We start from the raw sequence: 21,738 nt of genomic DNA on the forward strand, positions 1-21,738 counted from the left end.
TGATGGATAATATTTATCTTCTCATCAAGTAGAATGCTTGAGAAATAGGGCCAATGTACTGAATTCAAATCACCCTTCCACCACAAATAACATAGTGGGCTATAATGGGCAGGGTCCTTAAATACTTAAAGCTTCCCATGTCCTCCTCTATAAAATGGGGGTAATACTACTAAATGCCACATTAGGTTCTAGATAGAGAGATAATACACGTAAAGTGCATCAAACAATGACAGGCAGACCTAACCGTTAAATACCTTTCAGTAGGGGCACCTGGGTGGCTCAGTTAGTCAAGTGTCTGCCTTCAGCTCAAGTCACGATCCCAGAGCCTTGGAATCCAGTCCCACATAGCTCAACAGGGAGTCTGCTTCTCCCTTTCCCTCTATTTCTCCCCCAGCTTGTTCCCTCTCTTGCAAATAAATGAACAAATAAAAACTTTAAAAATAAATACATAGGGCACCCTGGTGGCTCAGTGGTTGAGTGTCTGCCTTCGGCTCAGGTTGTGATCCCAGGGTCCTGGGATCAAGTTCCGCATCAGGCTCCCAGGAAAGAGCCTGCTTCTCCCTCTGCCTATATCTCTGCCTTTCCCTCTGTATCTCTCATGAATAAATAAATAAGATAAAAATAAATACATAAATATCATTTAGTTATGATTATCATGGCCACTGTTTTTATTAATATTATCATGGAATCATATAAAAATTAAGCAGTAAATAGTTTTTGTTTGTTTGTAACTTCTTTGTGAAATCATTTGATTTTAAATCAACTTCTCTGCTATTAGTCTGCCCTGATTTTGTTTCTTGATCTTTCCTAAGAGAGTCCTCTATCACCTCAGAAGAGAGAATACTTTACACGACCTTATTATGTGATGAGTGTTGCATGAGATTTAACGAATATATCTCTGGTCTAGTATTCACAATAGTTTATAAGATGTAGATGGCATAAACATTAATATCCACACATATTAAATAACTGGCTCAGGGTCACACATTTCACTGCTATAACAGGACATGTTCCTCAAAAGAGAGGAAAAGAGAATGCCAAGGACAGAGATGTTTTATTTATTTATTTATTTTTCCAGGTTTCAGTCTTTTTGCTCTTCCCATGCCTTCTAACCTGCTTTTGCTTTCCTGGGGGTTTTAACCACTGCTATACAGCGAGAAATATTAGAAGAATAAAATCATTTAATCAAGAGAAAAATAAGAATCAAAAGAGCATTGAGTTTGTATATGGCTTTAAGTAATTAAAAGATAATGTTCCTGACACCTTTCAAGAGTCAGCGTGAAATATTCTTTCTGAACTATTTGTGTTGACTGTTCAATGAAAAGTATTTATTACATATTCTTAACCAAAGACTATTTGGGGTGCCTGAGAGCTCAATTGGTTAATTGTCTGCCTTTGGTTCAGGTCATGATCCCAGAATTCTGGGAGGGAGCCCTGTGTTGGGCTCCCAGCGACATGGGGAGTTGGCTTCTCCCTCTCCCTCTGTTTCTCCCCCTGCTGGCGTGTTCTCTCCCTCTAATAAATAAATAACTTAAAAAACTATTTTAACTTTTTAATATTGCAAGTAGTTAAAACTAATTTGCCCAATACCGGCCCAGTCAAAAGAATAACTGGGAAACACAGGAATATGGACAAATCATTCACTCACATGAAATTTAGCGTGCCAAGTATTTGTTTTTAACAATTCCAATGACAATATCTATGTATACTCTGGGTAATTAAAATCACTGCATCCTTCCCTCGATGCTTCAAGTTTATGTATTTGAAAGACATTCTGAGTTGGTAGCCATTAGACATATGTGGCTATATAACTTAATTAAAATTAAGTTATATTAGAAAGTCAGGGATCCCTGGGTGGCGCAGCGGTTTGGCGCCTGCCTTTGGCCTAGGGCGTGATCCTGGAGACCCGGGATCGAATCCCACATCGGGCTCCCGGTGCATGGAGCCTGCTTCTCCCTCTGCCTGTGTCTCTGCCTCTCTCTTTCTCTCTCTGTGACTATCATAAATAAATAAAAATTTAAAAAAAAAAAAAAAGAAAGAAAGTCAGTTCCAGGGCAGGTGGATGGCTTAGTCAGTTAAGTGTCTATCTCTTGATCTCAACTCAAGTCATGATCATAGGGTTGTGAGATCAACATCGAGTTCTACACTCAGCGTGGAGCCTGCTTACAATTCTCTATCTCTCCCCTCACTCCTCCCTTTCCTCTCTCTCTCAACCTCATTAAAGAAAAAAAAAAATCAGTTCCATAGATCCAAATAGACACATTTCAAGAGTTTAACAGCCACATGTCAAGGGTGACTACTGTACTAGGCAGTGCAGACATAGTTCCATCATTGAAGAAAACTGTATTAGGCTGTAATCAATACTTATTAAACCTTCCTTTAAAACCTTCAGCTTCATTGTACTATTTGATTCAAACTGTTAGTCCATCTTCACTGAAAGAGGAACTCAACACCTCTGTTTCTTGAAAGAATTTAAGATTAGTATTTTTCATTTCTTCTATCTTTAACATAATTTACCAGTAAAGCCACTGAAGCTTCTAGTGTTCTTTGTTGGGAACTTTTAATTATGAGTTAAGTTTCTCTTATTGATATTCAACATCAATATATTCAAGTTTCCTATTTCTTTTTAGGTCAACTCTCTTAAATTTTGTCTTTCAATGATTTTGTCCATTTCATCCTTCTGATCAAATTTATTCTTGTGTATCTATAGGACCTGTAATAATGTGCCTCTTTCATTCTTGATATTGCCAATTTGTGTCTTTTCCCATATTTTTTTGATTGGTCATGGGATAGCTATCAATTCCATTTTCTTCACAAAGAATGAACTTTGAGTTTACTATATTTTCTATTTTCCCACTTTTTTTTTTTTGCAGTGATTCCAGTTTTTTTCTTTACAATTTCCTTTTTTTTATTTCTTCCTACTACAGGTTTAATTTTTTCTCATTGTCTAACTTCTTACGGTGGGAACTGAAACCATAGATTTTTAGAATTTCTTTTCCAATTAAAAAGAAAACTTTTTCCTCCTATTCATATACTTCTGACAGCGAGTCTATGGGGTTTTCCCTTATATTATGCAACTGTACAATTGGAAGATAACTTCTGGGTGTTCTAAAATAAATTTAGGACACTAACTAGCTTGAGTTAGCACAGACCCCACAGGTTAAGGTCTTAGGCCCACAAACCTGCCACTCTCCCCAGTTTTAGAAACCAAACCCAAGGCCCAGGTTGTGATTTGTACTCCAGACCAACTGGCTATAAATCAGGGGTTCCCATGATGGCATTCTCAGCCTCAGTAATTTGCAGGACTGGCCTGTAGAACTCAGGAAAGCACTCTGTTCACTGTTACCAGTTTATTATAAAGGCTATAGCTCAACAACAGCCAAATAGAAGATATGCATAGGGCAGGGGTAGGGATTTGTGGTGGGGAGAGGAGTGCACCAAGTCCTCATGTCCTCTCTGTCTCATTGACCTTTTTTTCTTTCCTGTTTATAGGATACATCTGGATATATATATAGGATATTTACTGTAGGATTATGTAAACAGCATGAAATTACATTTTGCCTTTCTTAATCCTTTTGAAAATCTCCTCATTTTAGTTAGAATATTTATCTCAATACTGTTTAGTTTATGTATTTATATGACTAGGTTTGTGTTTACTTGTTTGTTATTTGTCAAATCTATTTTTTATCTTATCTTCATTGTCCTTTTTCGGGTTATTTGAATTTGGTTTAGAATTCCATTTTACTTTTCATATATAGGTATACATACACAAACCTGAAGCATCACTGATTAAATGACTTTCAATAGCCAAAGAATTTATAGGCATTGTCATTAAACTCATTGTATTATAGATATCAATGGTTTTCGACCACTGTTTTGGTCCCCAGGGGAATGTGTCTGGACATTTTCAGTTATCATAACTGGGGTAGGCGTGGGAAGTACTACTGGTGGGGAGATGCCAAGGATGCTGTTAAATATCCTAAAACACATGGGACAGCTCCATATGACACAAAACTATCTGGCCCCCAAAATGTCAACACCAAAGTTGATGAATCTTATTCTGCAAACTACAACATAAATTCTTAAATTTCCACAGTCATCTTATAGCTAGTATTGCACAATTTCACAAAGTAGATACTTTGTAATTATATGGGTCCAAAGCATCACCCATCCTTTTCCCTTGTTCTATTGCTATGACATATATTACAGCTATAAAGGTTATGAATACCATAAAAACATTGTTATAATTTATCCTTTAAACAACCATATGTATTATAAAGAAGTTATATGGAAAAAAGTTTATTTCCCCAGGTATTGCCCATTTCTGATACTCGTCATTCCTTTATGAGGATGAAAATTTCCATCTGGAATCATTCCCCTGAAGAACTTCTTTTAAAATTTCTTTCTTTTTTTTTTTTTTTATTTATTTATTCATGAGAGACACAGAGAGAGAGAGGGAGGCAGAGACACAGGCAGAGGGAGAAGCAGGCTCCATGCAGGGAGGGTGACATGGGACTCGATCCCGGGTCTCCAGGTTCATGCCCTGGGCCTAAGGCTGCGCTAAACCGCTGAGCCACCTGGGCTGCCCTCTTTTAAAATTTCTTGCGCTGTAAGTCTGCTAATAACAAATATTGGTGGATTTCTCTTATCTGAAAAATGTTTTTATTTGGTCCTAATTCTTTTCTTTTATTTATTTATTCATAAGGGATACAGAAAGAGGCAGAGATACAGGGAGGGAGAAGCAGGCTTCCTGGGGGAAGCCTGATGCAGGACTCATTCCTAGGACCCCGGGATCATGACCTGAGCCAAAGGTAGACAGACACTCAACCACTGAGTCACTCAGGTGCCCTATTTTGTCCTAATTTTTAAAGGATATTGCTGGTGAATATAGTATTGGAAGATTTATTTTTCATTTCTACGTTATAAACATACTGTTCTACATTCTTTTGCCTCCAATGTCTCTGAAGAAACGTCATCTGCTGATCAAATTATTATACTCTTGTCTGTAATACATCATACTGCTGTATGGTGTAATACACCTCACTGCTTTGAAGATCTTTTCTTTATACTGGCCATCTTTCTGTTTATTCTGCTTGGTATGTAGTGGCATTCTGTCTTCCATCATATTTGGGGCAATGTTGGCTATTATTTATTCAAATACTTCTTTCTGCTCCATTGTTTCTCTATGTCTGAAACTCCAAGTACATGTAAATTAATCCACTTAATATTATCTAACAGGTGTCTGAAGTCCTCTCCATTTTTATTTCAACCAATTCTGTTTTTTACACTGAATAATTACTATTAATAGATCTAAATCACACTTTTTCCTTTGTCAACTCTATTTGCTGTTAGTCCACAAGTAAATTTCTTTTCAGTTCTAGAATTTCTATTGGTACTTTATCTTTTCTATTTTTGTGCAGAGCTTCCTTTCTCCTCATTCACTATGAATATGTCATATTTATTTCATAGCAGATGGTCATGATAACTATTTTAAATATTGTCCATTACTTCCAACACCTATGTCAATCTATTTATATCAGTTCATGTTTTATTCTTATGAGGACATATTCCATTGTCTTAATTATCTATAGGTCATGCAATTTCGGATTGCACCCTAGACATTATGAATTATAAGATATTGACACTCTGGATTCTGGGTTGTTTTTTTTTTTCTCCTGTGAGCGTTATCCCTTTAGCTTTAGTTTGCAATTATCTTCCTCGACCAAAAACTGCCAATTTTGATTTTTGGAGGACAGTTCTGGTCCAAATTAAGATATTTTATCATTACCTGAAATGCTTTGACTGTGTTCCATATATGTGAATCAGATAAGCCAGATAGCAACAAAATGTAAGAATCTCACTTATAGCTATTATTTTCTGGGATTTCCTCTTATCTCGGCTGGGTAAGTTTTCCCCAGATTCCATTTTCTGGTTTCTGCTGTAGAAACACTACAGATTTCTTCACCAGCACCCTCTTCCCCTATATGCTATCTAAAGATTAAAGTCATGAAAACAGGCAATAATTCCATTCAATTCTCTTCCTTCAAGAAATGCCTCTGGTAGAGTGTGCCTACTTTTTTTTTTTTTCTCTTAGTGACTTTGACTGGCTGCTTTTTGTGTCATAACCAGAATTTATCATTGTTTTCCAGCAAAGGTGTCCATCTGTAGGATCCTACTCAGTTATTTCATAAAGCAAAAGATGCCTTTCCTTTTGTTTTAATGGTTGTTTTCCACGTCAGGAGTCCTGATCTCAAGAGTTACTATAAGTTGGTCAATCAACATATTCCTTTCTTTTAGTCAGCAAACAAGATGTCCCTTTAGTGTTTTCAAAGTGTATTCAGATCTGTTCAGTTCTTTCCATATTATCGACAACTAGATTTCCTAGAAGGTGAAGGGTCCCTGATAGATTTTGCTGCATTACCTATTTTGTGATTCAAGAAACAAATTGTAGAGAGCTAAAAGATCTTGGGCTTTAGTAATGTGATTAAAACAAACAAACCAGTAGCACTGAGGTAGTTCATTCCCAAGATAATATAGAAACAACTACTTGATTCTAAATCAAGACATATAAGCCCAAGTCCAACATCATCAAATTGCTTACCATGTCTATACCTGTTTCCTCACCACTTAAAATTTTTAAAAAGCCACCACAACTCTAGAGGCTGCAAGGAGTTTTCGACCATATAGGAAAAGACTCTAAGATAGAAGTCTAAGTCTAACAATGTTAAGTAACCCGTCATGCTTTCTCACTACTTTAAAGCAGTAATGAAATACACTAAACAACATGAACATAATCAGTGATCTATTCATTCTCTCTCAAAACTTAAATTCAATACTATTTTCAAAGAGCCCCACAGCTTGTTCATGATGATGGTGGTTATCCCACAAGTTTACAGTTGCTATTGCTCAAATGTTTTGTTATTACAGGCAAAGTTATAAAACCTCTTTATGATCCTTTAGGGCATCCATTGCAGCTATTCTATTCCAAATTCCATAACTTCCCTATTATCGTGAGTCCTATGGGTAATTATGCCTTTTGGCATTGTGAGAACCTCAGATTGAATCCACTTGAAGCCAGCAAGCTGCATTGAAAGAGGAAAATTCCTTTAAAAGCCAAGACATCTGGCACTGCAAAGATTAGAGGGGTCTTAGAAATTGATTTCAATCAGCTGACTGATTGTGAATTGGTAACTGACTACACCCATCTCTATATCACTGATGAACATTCCAAGTAAGCTCTCTAGACTTAAAACATGAAGGTGGGAACTCCCAGAAGGAACCTCCAACCCATCTGTGGGAAGTTCACTACTCCCAAGGATTTCATAGGGCATGCAGCTTTCTCAAGGCTCCACATCCACTCTGGTAGTCACAGGCTTCTGAGACTTAAAGAACTATTCTCCACACAAAAAGTGAACAAATTATAGCACTAGATGAGAGCTATCACACAGAAATATAATGTGAGCTACACACAAATTTTAAATGTTCTAAAGCCCCATATTGAAAAAGTAAAAGAGGAATTTAATTTTGATAACCATATATTTATCCAATATATCCAAACTATCATTTAACATGTAATCAATATTTAAATTAACTCAATATACATTTTACATTCCTCTTACTGTGCTAAAGATTCTTAAAAGACCAGAGTGTACTGTATCTCATAGCATATCAATGCATACACACTGCCCAATAAATACTCTCTTTATTTGGTACTTTTGCTATATATTTTTGTTTAAGGTAATCATACTTTATGTCCCAGAGGTTAAAAATGAGAACAAATCTGGTAGAATTTCAGACCTAGGACTCTTCTTTTACTTTAATATAGGGAATATCACCAGTTCCTTATGATACAACTTTAACTGTGTCACATCTTTGTTTGGAAACTGACTTCCTTTAATTCATGAAAGAGTCCACAGACCATGACTGACAAAAAAGATACTTTGGTTATAGCTCCAAAAAACATATGATCACTTTTTCTGAACATTGATGGTGCTCCCCCCCCCCCCAAAAAGGAGAAACAGGCCCAAAAGAAGCAAACCAAGACTAAATTGCTGGCATGTAACCTTTAACCAGTCAATATGGAATTTCCTGATCAGCATGAGGTCATCTGCAAGATGGACCCCCACCCATCCCCCAAAGAAGGTGACTTGGCCTGAGTTACTCTTACTGGTAACTTCCTCATCCTGTTCCATTTCTGCCTATGAAAGTTTTCCATTTTGTACAACTCCTTGGATCTGCTTTCTACTTGCTAGATGGATGCTGCCCAATTCATGAATCATTGAGGAAAGCCAATTAGATCTTCAGATTTACTCAGGTAAACTTAGCTTTTCCAACCACAGACTTAAGGAACAGAACTAGAGGGAACTACTTATCACAATGCTGTCTTCTCACTGGGTAAAGCCTGTCGCTTGAGAGACTAGTCATTTGTCTAAGCTCATACAGCTGGTGGACAGCAGATCCATGCTGGAAATCCACACTTCTGGCTTTTAACCTTCTGTTCCAGTATGCTGAATGCCCACACACTCACTATGTATAGATTTCTATTGCAAAGGATCACATCAGGATTCCTCCTAGTTCTCCTATATGAGCTCTTCTAATACTTACCTTAGGCATGAACAAACATAAATGATTTTGAAAATGTAAGCATTGGAGACTTCTCCTGAGGTAGGAGAAAGAGGCATAAGGTATAGCAGGGTCACAGAAACTCACATGTTGGAATCAAAGTGGAGGGGCAGTTAGGGAATGAGCTCTGGAAAAAAAACTAGCTGTGTGACCTTGAGCAAATCTCTTAACCTCTCCATGACCCAATCTCCTTATCTGCAAAATGACTGGCAGTGGGAGGATTAGATTATTTCTGAGGTCTCTTCCAGTTCTAAGATACTTATTCTAATTCCTGCTAGACAAATGGTTATATAATAATAACCTTTCTAAGTTAGTCTTCTGCTTAGAAGAAAAAAATAATTCTGCCACCTGTTCTCTCTATGGATATTTCTAAGGATTGGTCAAATAATACCGAATATTTTATCAAGAAATTAAATCTCAAAGTATCATGACCATAACAATTTCTAAGAAAGAGCGTCCTATAACAGAAAGCATCCTACAAAGCAATAGCATGGCTAAAATTACACTTTTCTTCAGGAAATTTCATTGTACTTAAATAAAAGTTGGAAATTATGACTTCTCTAACAATGTTGCATGGATTTTTTTTTTTTTTTTTTACATTTTTAACTGAAAACTAATCATTTACATTGGGCATTTTGGTTTAAACGGTGTTAACACCACTTCCACTGCTTTCAATTCATTCAATAGATGAATATATAGCACTTTTTCTGAGCCAGGCAATGGTGAGCTAAATTGATATAAGACTTGCTCCCATGGAGTTATATAGTCCGATGTATAGATCTGAAGGAAATTAACATAATCGTTCTTTAAGAATTGAGTATAGTACAGCCATATCAACCTTTTATATTCAAAACTGATCTTAAAAAAAAAAAAAAGCAGCTCTCTAAAAACAGAGACCTTAATCTGTGTTTACCTTTCTACTCATACTTGCGATTTAGATGGCAGAGGGGAGTACATCATTTCTAAGCAGAGTCCTGGACATACAAACTCCCGGAAATCCAGTATAGTCTTATATGATAAAGTGGTTCTTCAAAACACCAAAAGCTTCTGAGACTGTACCTCTATTGCACAGCATCCCATCACTACTTCTTCTCAAGGAATTCATAGTTGTCCATCCTTCCTATGCTCCTCAGAAATGAAGCCATCCCCACCAACACCAACTCCCAATTCTCAGCAATAAACAATACAGAGAATTCATGGAAAGAGAGATGCAAATGTTTGAACTCCATTTGCTGGCCCTCACCTGAATTGTCTCTAAGCAATTAACATTTAAAATTTTTCTGCAAGACTCCATCTACACAAATATGTGTTCCCTTAAAAAAAAGAATTAGAGCTCTTTGATGCTTCATTCAGGAGTCCTCGTATTTTATAAAGATTAATGACTGCCAAACATCACTCCTGCTACTGATGTGTTTTCTGATGAAGCAATTTAAAGTGCAAAATCCTATATTATTTTTTCCTGTAAAAAATGTAAAGAGATTTCCTTATTGAAATTACAAAAATTATAATTCTGTTTCACCTTTCACTCTGAAAATACCATCAGTTAGATGTGCCAGTGGTTATCCTTGGGAAACAATCTGGCATCCCTCATTCTTAAAACTAGAAACCTAAACCAAGGTTGGTTTGTAGTATGAACTTTGATTCCTATGGTCCTGGAAAAAAAAGGTGAAGTAAAGGTGTCCATGTAACGGAGCAAGGAAACACATAAACCCATAGTGGACAGAGAAGGAAAAAAATATAGTAAACCCAATGTTGTCTATAACATATCTTCTGAGCATCCTTTGTAAGGTTGATGTCTGCCTTTGATAACAAGAGGCATAGACGGAATCCAATGTCGTATATCAAACACATCTGAAAAGAAAACAGGAGAGGAAAAGACCACTTCTATAAGGCACCAGTCCAATGCCAATTCTTATGTACTGGCTTCTTTCAAAATATTCAATCACACCTAATAATTGGCAGGAAACACAAAAAGGCTCTCACTTCCATGCTGCTGTATTCACTCCCCCTGCGGTACGTGGCCATTTGTGGCCACTAGCAGCAACAAGGGGAAATCCTCAGAGAGATAAGATATGTTCAGTCACACCCTCACCCCTCCTGGCTCTATACCTCTCTGGTATTAATATACTTCAGTTCATGGGTTAGGAGAGGGTCCTTAAAAGCATCAAAGTAATATTTTTTTTCTGGGCAGATAGAGAACTAAAGGATTTTTTTATTATTAAAGAAAAATAAAAAGACAAGTCAAAATATCAAATTCCACTGATGTTTCCTGAACACTTTTCATTTAATAAGCTTCTCAATGGTTTGTTAGAACCAAGAGCATGTCTCGCTCCTGGAATAAGATACATGTTTTATGAAATCGCCACAAAAGAAGAATAATCATTCTTTTGTACAAAACGCTTGCCGTATAACAATTGCTATTTTTGCTACTTTACAAAAATTGGTTTCCCATCTCTACTATGTCTAAATAAAAAATGTATACTTAACTGTTTCTGATCATAGAAGTTACAATAATGTTTATATTTTCTCATTTACTGATTCCGTAAGTAGACAAATAAGACCTTCATTTTTTTTTTTTTTTTTGTGATGTTCTAGGACAATGAGATAGATTGACTCATGAATTTCACCATGAATGTGTACTTACTACTATCGGTGTGGTAAAATTCCAAGTGAGTAATTTAATTTGAATCAGTATAATATACAGAATGGATAAGCTTCTTTTTTTTTACATTTCCTTTTTTAAAATTTAAATTTAGGTAGTGAACTAATAGTACATCATTAGTTTCTGATAAGCTTCTGACAGTCACTTGCTTCCCAAATATTTTTTGAGCACTTAGCATGAACCTATCACTCTACTATGAGGTGATGGGAATATCATATTAAAGACAGACACCCTTCTCCTGCCTTGTGGTTCTCACAGTTAATGGCAAGGATCAGAGAGATGAAAAGCAGGAATAATGGTTTAATAAGTGGTCTGCTTGGGGACCTCAGGGTGCTCACACAAGAGGATAACCTAGGCCACATGTGAAGGCCAGAAAAGGGGTTCTGGGGAACATAATTACTCAAGAGAGGCCAAGAAGGGACAGGGAAGTTAGCCAGGCAATGATGAATAACAAATGCTCTTAACAATTCAACACAAAATCAGCTTAAGACTGAGGAACCTTTGTGGACATGTGTTACTTCTAAGCTGTTTAATCAGGATAAATTTTCTGGAGGAGATAAGCCCTGAGTGTAATTTTCGAGAAAGAAAATTGTAGCCTTAGAAGAGCAGTTTTCCTCAGCATTGGTCTTTGGCCTTACTCTAAACAGACAAAAAAAAACAAAAAACAAAAAACCAAAAAAAAAAAAAAAAAAAAAAAAAACAGCAACAAAATAAAAAAACCCTACTGTGCCTCTAGGACATTCCTAGAAGAAAATATGTTAAAACACACCCACAACCAATTAAAAAAAAAAAAAAAAAAAAAGGCTGACACAGCCAAGCACACAATTCACTGACAGCTTTTTGGATACCTCCAGACTTCTGGGCTTCTGTGTCTCCTTTGCTCTTGGCTTCAGGACTTCTGATTCCTCACAATAAATAAAGAGATGCCTCCTCACATGAAGGAGAGTTAGCCGCAATGATGCCACTAGGATCTCAAAGCCTCACACCAGCCACACAATTCTTTGTCTACAGAATAACTCCCCAAAATGAAGCAAGAACAGAAGCCACAGCACCACACACATTTTTGTGAACATTCACCATCTACCAGGAGCATTTTATGTTCCTGATCTCAACTTCACCCTCACAGAACTCTGGTGAAGTAGGTACTCTCATTATCCTTATTTCATGAGGGATAAAGTTCAAGTGTCATAGGTCACATAGCTGGTGTGTGCCTGTGTGAGATGTCAACCCAGACTTGCCTAACACCCAGGCTTGGGCTCTTAGACAATACATGCCCCTGCTCACTGCCCCGATACCGTCAACCAAGGTCAATGAACTCTAACCATAAAACAGAGGAGAGAGGAGATGCCAATGTAGCAAGAGAAAAGGTAAAAATGCATAGTGTAGAACTTCTAATACTGAAGGTTAATTACTATATAACGGAAAAGAGACTGAGGAGGTCAAGTCAATGAGATAATGCAGCATTTAAATTGATTAATAGAATCTGTAAACAATAGCAAGCTGCAGTGGCAATGCTTCCAGATTTACCATTTTGCACCTTTTGATTATTGGGCCAGCTCTTTGAACCAACAGAAGTAGGGGCTCCTCCTGTCCCTCAGAAGGAGAAGGATAATTTGGGGAAGTATCAATATTCCATTCTTCTTTTTTATGTATCAGATTATAATAGCATTATATATTAAGAAAGAATGACATTCCTTGCTCTCATCTTTGATTTTTAAAAGAAACCACTCTGTGTTTATTTTAAACACAAGGGAATAAAATTTGGTGGACTAGCAATGAGTTCTCATCTCTAAAAAATAATATTGGCCCCTTTGTCTTCATTTTTTTTAGTTGTTTGGAATGCTTTATAATATCTTGATCTTCAGTATACATGTCCTTTGTAATCACATCCTCAAAATATCATAGGTAAAAATTACAAAAGAAGGTCAGCAAACTATAGCCCATGACCAGATCTGGCCGATTCCTTGTTTTTGTAAATAAAATTTTATTAAAAATCATGCCACCCTCATTCAGGTACCCAATGTCTAGGGCTGCTCTCTCACTCTACTAGCTAAGTTGAGTGGTGGCTCTCTGGCTTTTTATCAAGAGGTTTGCTGTGCCCTGCCCTGTACCACTGAGAAGTCTGCAGTTAGAAGACTTCATTATTCTTCTCTACAATTTGTCTTCCATATTTCCATTAATTCACTCATTTATTCATTTGTTAATCAACTAACATTTGAGGCAACTTCCACGCACATGGCATGTAGATGAAGACTGGGTTAGAGACTCAATGGAGAAACAGAAAAAGGACCATGTAATGAATGACTGCTCTAAAAGTAGGAACTTGGGGAAAAGGAAGCCCAAAAGGTGTCACCTTGAGGAAGTCAGATAGGTCTAATTTTGCTTTGTTACAGAGGTGATCACATGGGTGAAAACCATGAATATGGTTTGTTAGTCCTTTGCTTGGGAAACTCAGGGGTGGCCTCACAAGACAGTAAACTAGTCACGCTTCAAGGAATGGAAGAAGGTTGTAGGTAAGGGGAGCAAACCAAACCAAACCATTTACAGTGACTCATACAGGTCCAGGTAGTATTTAGTTTGGGGACTTAAAGGTATTTGACATACTATCATTTAAATAAAAGGCTGAAAATCTCTGGGTTACATTATTGCTCTCATGACTTCACAATAGACACATTCTGGTTTACTGTTAGATCGCCAATATTATAGTGTTCTGATGGTTCAGAAGAGACGGAGCCTGTTCATGACATGAGGAAAACTGATCATTTCCAGGCACCCAGTACCGTCATCCCCAGTGCTGCCCCAGATTATAAAGATTACATTATGTTAGGTGTTAGAACTCAGTAAAGGAAATGAGTTCTAACTGTATTTGGTGCCCCACAATGACCAACTGCTATGTTCCTTTTTCACTGCGCCCAACAACATCCCCCAAACTCACAGGTCCCAAATATTGAAACTTATACAAAGTGGAGAAGCTAGCCTCATAGGTGAGCAGAAAGTAAATACTTACCTAATGAATAAGTGATTGACAAAATCATTGAGTGTGATTGTTCCTTTGGCTTTTTGATCAATGGCAGCGGGTGAAGCTAATACTATGGACATACATTATAAAAGTTCAGCTTGACAATAGAAATTAAGCTTGACCATAGCTAAGGCAGCAAAAATAACACTTGAAATAGCCTTGTCTTTTGCTTTGACCCACCTGATATTTACCTCTCTCGTAACAGAGGAAAGCCACAGCAATGAAAAATTCTTAACAACCTAACCAACCAAATAAGATTCACGCTGGACGATTTCAATGTTATCAATTTATTATTAATCAAACAATAAATACTTGATCTGATTGGGTACCTGGACACAGGCTGTACTTAACATACAAATTAGGCATCTGTCCTTAACAAATATGAATGAACTTATGCTAACATTTTTCCCTTATTAAGTGATTTTAAAATGGCACTTTATTTCTGTAACTTTGAACTTAAATGACTGTCCATTGACCGAAGCAAGGAAAGTAGCACAGAAGAATTCAAATGCCCACTAAAATAAATGAAATTGCTTCATTTTGGAAAGAGCAGCACAAAGGTAATCTTTTATTTAACAAATATTAATGGATACTCTTTTCAGTTAAGAAACATTGTTAGTGTGGTTGAAAACCTTTACAAATAAATGTTATTTGGGGGATTCTCAAAGTTAGTAAGGGTATGAAATATCAGTCATCAGAAAATATACCGTATTTTAGCTTGATAAGGTAAATTTTAGCTTGATTTATATGCTGAAATGTAAATACTGCTGGGCTTAAAAACGAAGAAGATTGATGGATTCTTGACTCTGACACTATTAGAGCATATTTTTGTTGTTGTTTTGACTGTGGCCTCTGGTATAAGTGGAAACCACGGTTTAAAAACACATGTATCTAAATCATTCTGAATATTCCTAAAAACCTAAACGAAAAAAATCCACTCCTACATTTCTTCATCTTTTTCATGTGGCCAAGGAATCCAGTGGTCCAAGTTCCTAAGAATCTACACTATTCCTCTCCCTTATGTAGCCAAACTTCTTGTTTACTTGTGATATCACAGCATGTGCTTACAAAAAATTAATTTCAAATCAAAAAGGCAGGATAATAATTACTTTCAGCAGTAAAAGTTTACAGAGGGACACTACCATTTAAGCCCAGATAGTGTATAATTAAGAACAAGAAAAATCAAAGTATTCTTGATTAGACATTCATTGCTTTTCTCTTTCTCCTGATGGACTTTCAGTTTACCTTAAAAGATCTATTAAAAATCACAAGCACACAGACACTTGGAGAATGCCCGAGTGGGAAAGGAAAAAAACGGGTCATCTTATAAAATTGATTATGTGAGCTCTCTACATGCAGTGCTTATGTCAGCAACAAGGAAAAACAATCTCCAGATAAATTCTGCAGATAATATTTTTTCTGGGGAAAAAACCTAGGTCTTTCTGTATGTTGTGAAGCCGAGGGGGTGGGGTGGGAGCAGTTAAGTTTTATCCAAGAGCATAAACATCAGGCCGGCTTTTGAAAAATGAGCCAAACCCAAAATAGCCCAGAAAAAAAAAATTGTAATAAAAAAAGGGCATACATGTATATAGATATATATATCTATATATATCTATATATATCTATATATATCTATATATATAGATATATATATCCCCCCCCCCCATCTAAATCTGGAATCCTTACTATCTTATTTTAAACAAGCCAGAGATTGCAAGCTTCAATCTGTTTGGATAGAAAAGAATTTATATAAATGTTTTGTTCCAGCCCAAAAGGGAAAGAGTTTAAATATACAGTGCATGAAAGATGCATGCCCAACTTCAAAACAGCTTAGTACACAGAAGAGAAAAAATAATCCAACCTTCTGTTGGTCATTCTCAGCAGACTTTAAGCTTAAATATCTTGCAATTTGTAACATCGTTTCAATGACCCCACCAATAAGAGATTAACCAAATTTCATAACTGCCCTGTTCTCTCCTCCCCTCCTGCCTCTTGGAGGGGAGAACGTGAAGGTCAAAGAACAAATGGAAACAAAAATCTGTATTTTGCACCCTTTCTCTGCACTTGAGAAAGAAAAACGAGGCAGATAAATCTGTATAATACTGAACCAAATCTCTTTAATTCCAGTCAGCTTTTATCATTCAGTCACTGAGTCTGTGTGTGGAAAAAAAAAAAAATCATGCTAATTCCCCCTAGCAACAGCCTCAGCCTATCAGGAGACTTTATGTACCATGCAGCTGCCAGCCAGAGAGAATAACTCTAAGTAGGTCAGGCCTGTATTTCTAAAAATGCTACGGTCTAGTAACCCCACTGTCCCGTCTGTCTGCCCTGCCCCGTAATAACCTCAATTGCTTGGTGACACAATGACATACTACCCTGTTAGAGTGCAATCACATCATGCTACATTATTCTGCTGTGAGCGTGGCTGCTGGGTGAAGGACCCTCAGAGGGACAGCATTAATCAGGCAGGCATTCATGTTCACTAGCACTTCACTCTAGAAATGGGGACCGCATTAATGACCAGCTGTTGGAACTAACACAAACAAAATAATGTCTTCCACCCTGTTGGGTGCACAGAATACACTATTCTGATCTGGCGGGTTCCGCTTCTTGACTAAATGGAAGATGTAAATTAAAAGGGCTCAGACAATGTCAGCGTTGGCAACCCCAAAGTAAGTATATTTAAATTATATTACATGTGATTCAAAAAGCTATTGATTTAATATACACAGCTTTCCCTGCCTACAATTTTCCCTAATTCATATTAAAAAGGGAAATGCATATGCGGGTAACGCAATACATATGCGCACATTACCCAGGAAGCCAAATGCACAGAACTGAACTAAAATTGACTTCTCTCCGGGCAGAGAAACAAAGCAGGTCAGGAGTAATTGTGTGGCGTGAACACAAATACAAATACTAAATGAATGCTGTGGAGAAGCACCGAAGAAAACAAGAGTAAACATCCCCAGCCCGCCGACCAATCAGCTCTTCCCACCATGTCTTTGTGGGGGCTCCTACTCCACCCCAAATCTCCAGGCGCGGGAGAGGGAGTAGGAGGGGGGTGGGAGGGGGTAAGGGAAGTGAACGTGGCCTTCAAGTCCTCTCAGCCACCATGGTGCCCTGACTTCCCACGGGGCTTACTAAGAGACGGCTGTTTGCCTGCAAGACAGCCAAGGCTCCCACCAGGCTGAAACCGGGGCTAGCAACCCAAATCAGAACCCCACAGCCGACTGTGAGTCCTCCAGTGGGAATTTGGGAAGGTAACTGACCACACGTCGTGGAATGCAACTTTTGACTCCTCTCCATTCAATTGCACAAAAATGAGCAAACCAAAAGTAGGCGCAGGGTGCAGGAGTAGGACCCACAGCCCTGTTTGGGGCAACTGCTCCGAACCTACGGGCCCCACGCCTGTGCTCTGTTTGCACGGTCCTTCTGACTTTTTTCAGGGTTCGTAATCTCATTTCAGGAGCATACACCCCCTGACAAATTGAGAATTCAGCCTTCAATTATGCAGAATTCACCAAGTCTTAAACGCAGAATCCATCAGTATTTGATTTACAAACAGAGACAATTCCTTAATCCATTTGCCCTTGTTTGAACCGGGTTTGATAACTTAGTTATGACTATCTTCTTCACTTTGTGGCACACATCACATAGTTATTCTTGGAGAGATCCAGTCACTGACGCAACCATGAGCCGCTAATTACAAGCTGCTGACATTCTGCTTGTCTATGCAGCTTTGAAGTTCTAAGTCTGTTCTCTCTTATGTGCTTGCTCAGTCTCATTGGACACCCTCCTCCTCCCCGCTGCCTCCTTCTGCCCCGTTATTCCCTCTCCCCTTCTCTCCACGGTAAGCTGTTCTGGATTCACTCGTGGACTATCTCGAGAAAGCGGTAAGAGCGATCAGATCCCCCAGCCTGCTTTCTTTCCATTGCCTCCCCACGCTCCATGCACTCAGATCTACAGTTTGGAAGTACAGTAATGAGATCCCTACCCACCCCCGCCCGCAGGAATGCATCAACAGCTGGCCAAACATAATCCAACACACAGAGCTGCCTTTGTAGAAATAGTAACAAACAGTGGAAGGGCCAGACAGGCGTCTCAGAAGAGCTTCCCCATGACAACAGTTGTCAGAAGCTCCTCCTCCCCAGGTCTGAGCTGACTCCACGGAGCTGGGGTTGGATCACCATAGCTCACTCATCTGAGTCCAAAACCAGCCTCCAGCGCCTCCCCCAACCTCAGCAGAGGCTGTTCCGAGGGCACCCGCCTCCCTACACAGTAAGTTAGATGCGCGCTTTCCCTGTGCTGACTCTGGCCACGCTTTGCCGCAGGTCACGCGCCCGCCCTCCCAAATGCAACACCACGCCACACCCCCCCCAAGCCTCAGGAACAGCATCCTGCACCTGTGCCTACACCCATTCCTAGCTCAGAGCTGGCACGACCACTTCTCTTCCTTACACAAGGATTTTAAGTTAAAAGCTAAACTGGAATTCTGCAACACGTAAATATAACACTGCATTCGTCTCTATTGAACACTTAGCATCTGAAGCCTGTGGTAGCCAGCTGGTCTCAAAGTCATCTGGGATACATTTATTTTGATTAAATTGATCAGATTTCTATTTACAGGATAGAATTCTTCACCATACTGAATACAGCTGTGTTTACAGGGATTTGTAGAAGAAGAAGAAAACAAAACTCCACAATCAGTCCTAGCAAAGCACAGAGCACTCAGAACTTCAAGGAGTTAAAGCTGAGGGGTCTTGCTTTCACATTAACAAGAAAATTCTGCATGCAGCTGCTTTGGCCATGCTCTCTAGCTAGTCAGGAAATGGGTGTTGAGCTGAAGCTGAAAATACAAGCTGCAATCAAGCCCGATCCAGCAAAGTGACAGACTTCCTGTGTAAAATGGTCAGAAATCTTTCTTTTCATGTCTCTACATGCACGCACATGCATTTAAATCCATGCTGCAAGGCTGCTCTTTTCTCTGGGGACATGGTACAGTCACCTAGCCCATCAGTTTCTTCCTTGACAGCCCCGGGGACATCCAGACTACAATTTACAGTTCCTCCATCCATGTACTGGGTTATAAATTATGCCATCCTCCCTAGAATGGGAATGCAGACCAAGCGGCAGACAATCAAGCGGCATTCGGCACCTCCTCTTGCTTTTCATGCGCTCCCCTCACTCTGCCTCTCTCCAAGTCTGCCTCGCCAGGCAGACACAGCAGATACCTGGTTCATCCATCTTCAGCTCCACTCAGGTAAAATGCCACCACATCTTGGCTTGGTTCTCTCTCCCCCCCCAGACTCATCCCTGGGAGCAGCCCGAGCTGGGTGCCTACGGCAGGGGCTGTTGCTGCCCTTGCCCTGCAGAGGACCGCCGGGCACAGGATGTATTCCTAACTCCCCGGCCCCGGTCCTTGGCGTCCTCTCTATCCGTCCCACCCTGGGTCTTCTGCAGCTTCACCCTCTCTTCCAGCTGCGAGGGGCCCCGGTCAGAGCTCCAGAGCAGGTGCTTCTTCTGCACGGCGCCGACCGCCGCTCCCGCTTCGGCCAAGCCCAGGCGGGGGACGCCGCAGGAGCAGCTCAGGTAACCGGGGAAGCTTGCTGTGCCCACAGCGATGCAGCCCTGGAGCTGTGAGGAAAGACGGTCTGGCTTCAGAATTAAAAAAAAAAAAAAAAAGAAAAAGAAAAAGAAAAAAAAGAGAAACACAAAACAGCGCAGCTCAGCGCTTGCGGGGGTAGAAAAAAAAAACAGACACAAACCATATATAAAAAAAAAAAGCAAGAGTTAAAATCAAATTTCAAAAAATAAAAAATAAAAAGGAATACATAGATCAGGGTACTTCGTGCGACTTTTATTTCTGACGTTTCTCGGTTTATTGGCCGCCCCGCCCCCTCCAAAATCTCTCCTGTCCCTGAATGCTACTGTCCATGAGTGCCGAGTCACAAAGGCTCTTGCTCAAAGTGCTGCAGCCCCAGCATCACATGAGAAGCCACATGACAACTACAGTCGGCTGCTGATGTGGTCAACTACTTTACCGAGGCGGGGGGGTGTGCAGGAGGGAGACAAATCTCAAGTGAGACCGGCCCCTCTCACGCTGCCACGAAGAAATTTGCTTGCAAGAACAATGGGAAGAATGCATCTCCGAAGAAATGCTTTTGCATCCATATATACTTTCACATATGCACACTTGCGGAGACCGAAGAGACTACAGATACTTGAAGACATTGGGAGGGTGCTGTACCTCACACACTAGCTGGATGGCAGCAATATTATTTCTAGTTTGTATTAGTCAAAGCTGATTCCACTTAAGTGGATTCCTGAAAAGCACACACCATGTCTTCATAGCATGATCAGGCTTGGAAAACCAATTCTATTATCTCTCCCTGCAATCTGTATCTGAACCTGCATTCTGAATAATTTATTTTTAGACTTAATAAGATGCTTGCCAAGACCGCTCCCTTTCTTCGGCGAGTGGCGCGGGCGATAGTCACCCAAGTGGGAGAAGCCTGTCCCTTTGTAGGGAGAGGAAACGAGACGGTGGTGTTCATCATTTTCAAAAATTGCAGCTTCTTATTTAAAGGCACACAAACACACAACAATAAAGTTCTCCCACAAGTAATCATTAAAAACAAGTGAAATGTTTCTGCTTCATTGAATTGACATGCTTCTTATTTGCAGTTTGGCATCTCATGCTGGCAAATGGTGGTGATATTTTTCTAATGCTGTTCATGGCTGCAGCTAGAGCCCTTAAGCCACACGGATATTGCCACTTCTCAGCAGGGTGAGAGCAAACAATTGCTTTCTGGAGCACCTCTCTGCAGAGGTGCAGCTTTGCCAGGTATGTTTTAATAGTTACAATAAGGCAGAGAGGAAGGAGATGGCCTCAGGGTCTTGATTCCCTTACTTAGGAATTAAGTTGCCTTTTTAGGACATCGTGCCCATGATGTCAGAAGGAGGTCTTTTTAGAAAGACTGATCATGCCAGCTTACTAGAACAAGAGAATTGTTAAACAGGCGGCAAGATGGCCTAGACCATGGCTTATTCGAGGTGTAGATATCAGGGAGAGAGGCCCTGCATTCATTCGAGCTGCACTTACCAGCCTCCCATTGTGTGAGGGTGCCAGGGACTGTTCTAAACCCCGAGAATCCAGGGGTGAGCCAAATGGGCATGGCCTTCCCGTCATCGGTTCAGTCTAGTAACTACACACATCCTTTTCCCTTTGAAGACAGCCTCCTTTCGATTTGGACATTCCTAAGTTACCAAGGAAGACAGCAAGCAGCCACTTTTACACTCTTTCCTTGCCATCATCTTCTAAGAACTGCCAAATCCTGTGGATTCTTTCCTTACAAACACCCCTTGAATTCAAGATTTCCATCTGTTCCCCATTTCCAGAGTCTAAGCTCAGCACTGATGCCATCACCTTCAG

At 39.4% G+C, this 21,738-nt stretch overlaps 2 protein-coding genes across 3 annotated transcripts in view; both read right to left on the reverse strand.

The window, feature by feature from the left end:
- Positions 1-20,582, reverse strand: part of LOC144306750 (uncharacterized) — a 188,522-nt gene extending 167,940 nt beyond the window's left edge. For both annotated transcript variants that reach the window (XM_077886302.1, XM_077886301.1), the window contains exon 1: positions 19,538-20,582. The gene's annotated coding sequence lies outside the window, so the exon portion shown is untranslated. The remainder of the gene's footprint in view (positions 1-19,537) is intronic.
- LOC144306748 (uncharacterized) overlaps positions 1-21,738 on the reverse strand; it is a 476,591-nt gene that overhangs the window by 54,371 nt on the left and 400,482 nt on the right. The gene's annotated exons all lie outside the window — the stretch shown is intronic.

Source organism: Canis aureus, chromosome 37, assembly GCF_053574225.1.
Source record: "Canis aureus isolate CA01 chromosome 37, VMU_Caureus_v.1.0, whole genome shotgun sequence".
Lineage (NCBI taxonomy): Eukaryota > Metazoa > Chordata > Mammalia > Carnivora > Canidae > Canis > Canis aureus.